At 35.6% G+C, this 2,267-nt stretch overlaps 1 non-coding gene across 1 annotated transcript; it reads right to left on the bottom strand.

Annotated features, from left to right (window-relative positions):
- Nucleotides 1–1,973: 1,973 nt before the first annotated feature.
- On the bottom strand, nt 1,974–2,045 carry Trnap-agg. The gene has a single exon. It is a non-coding gene; the product is annotated as a tRNA-Pro (tRNA).
- Nucleotides 2,046–2,267: the final 222 nt, after the last annotated feature.

Below are 2,267 nucleotides of genomic sequence, written 5' to 3'. Positions count from 1 at the left end.
TCAGCGTTAAACAAAACAATTCAATTTTCACACAAACTCTGGCTGCTGTCCCGTAAGTTACTGGGTAAGAATAAAATACTTTAAGATAAAAATATTCACGTACTACAATCTTATCAGCTAATGTGTAAAATGCAATCAGTATTTAACAGTTTTTTGTAGGTTCTTTATGTATTTTGCATTTTTGCCTCTTATGACCTCATAAATGAAAAAAAACATCGGTGCAGCAACAGTACCAATACTATTTAATATCATTAAATAGTTAATTAGCAAATATGATTTCATTGACCCGAGGGAGAACTTTGGATATTATAATAATGATAAAATGCATTAATTATTCACCAATGGTCCCATTCTACGTGATAGTTTTATCTGATGGTAAAATAAACAACATTAATGGCATATCTAGGTAAGTTTTAGTTTAAAATTGCATAACGATTTTGTTATATTATAAACTGCACGGAATATACTATTTATTCATTACTTCTATCAGTTATCTTCTATTACTGCTAAACAAAAGTTTTCATTTGAGTACAAACAACATTTGCTTTCAAACTTCACAGAAGCAACAAATATTTTTATTATTTTTACCCAACACCAACAATCTACATACCACACCGCATCCCTCATATAAAAACGCTGGCGTTTAATTTTATTTTGTTTGCTCACACGGGAGCTTAAAAGGCTCCTGAGGGTGCAGAGGCACAGCGAGGGCCCAAAGAGGGCCACGGAGGGCTGCGGAGGGGCGCGGAGGGCCGGGGACGCCGTACAACAACACTGTCACTGTTGCGCACCGCAATTTGCCTGATTATACTGAGATGGGAGTTCATTGACTCTAATACGATGTTTATTTTGGGTGATAGAGCGGCGTTGTGTAAAGGAACTGTGTTTGTTGAGAACTAATGTGAAATCAGCTGAATAATTATTCAGTAATTTGTGGTTATTTAGTTCGTAATAACGTTTGTTGTTCCGTGCGATGGAATTGTTACGGTTGTGATAGCTGAAGGAATACTGGGGAGGCTGAAATTGATATCTTCAATGAAAATCAATGTGTTCAACCAGCGACAATCCCACGAGTGACCAAATATTGCCAAATAGATCGTTCGTCCTCAGAACTAAATACATGTCAGAGTCGCAAACTGAAAGGTTAACGAAAATAAAATCTTCAAAAAGAACTGGCGTCGGACAAATTTATGACCATAAGAACCGTTACCTAACCTTGTTATAGCGGCTAAAAACTATAGGGAAAAATTCCAAATTCCTAGCACAATTAATGTGATGCAGCCTTGGCTACGGACAAACGGACAGACAACGAAGCCTTTGTAATCGTCTCCCATTTTACTTTTGTGCGGAACTCCAAAAAAAAAATTTGGTACATTGTGATATCATGCAGTCTTGTTAGACACAGGTAAATACTACATTAAACAGCTCACGTACTCTCATAAGCCAAACAATTAAACATTAATTACGTTGCAACCGCGTTAAACTGCCGGCAAACCGGCTCCCCACCGATAATGAGGTTTGTCTTTTTTTTTCAATTATAAAACCCAATTAATTGGTCGCAGCAATTAAAAGGGTAATGCTTCAAAAATTCCGGACATAATATGTAATAATATACAATTTAAACGTGGATGTACAACTGTTAGACGGCCAAGTCAAAGATCATAAGATCGGTTCCCGGCTCGCACCAAGGACTTTTCGAATTCATGTACGTAATACAAGTAATTATTGCCTGGTGCCTTAAGATGCGACGAATGTGTGACGGCTGAAGTATTGACACTACATTGTAAATCAACGAAAAAGAGGATCAAAATTAATCCAAATGTGATAAAAATCATTCGTGAATATTTTCATTACTTTTGCTTTATGTAGTATTTTTTATTATTTTTGAGATTTCATATTGAAAGAAGATACTTTTGTATTATAGAGTTTACTGTAGACAGTTATCTGTCTTTGCAACAAAATGAATCAGTGGTGGGCTCGTCCGGGATTTGAACCCGGGACCTCTCGCACCCTAAGCGAAAATCATACCCCTAGACCAACGAGCCAGATGATAGCTAAAGCCAATTTCTCAGCCTCATGTTATCGTGCTATAAATTTTCAAAGATTAAATTATTTTTATCGCAATACAATAAAATGGATATTCAATATTTATGACTTGGATTAAATATTAGATATTTAATCCAGCCATGAGTTTAAACAACACAATTTATAGCTTATGTGCTGTAGATAATGATAAAACTAACGATAAATAAATAAATAAGAGGTGT

This window comes from Trichoplusia ni, chromosome 20 (genome assembly GCF_003590095.1).
Source record: "Trichoplusia ni isolate ovarian cell line Hi5 chromosome 20, tn1, whole genome shotgun sequence".
NCBI classification, from domain to species: domain Eukaryota; kingdom Metazoa; phylum Arthropoda; class Insecta; order Lepidoptera; family Noctuidae; genus Trichoplusia; species Trichoplusia ni.
Note: the sequence above shows the minus strand (reverse complement) of the source record. Positions and strands in the feature narration are given on the sequence as shown.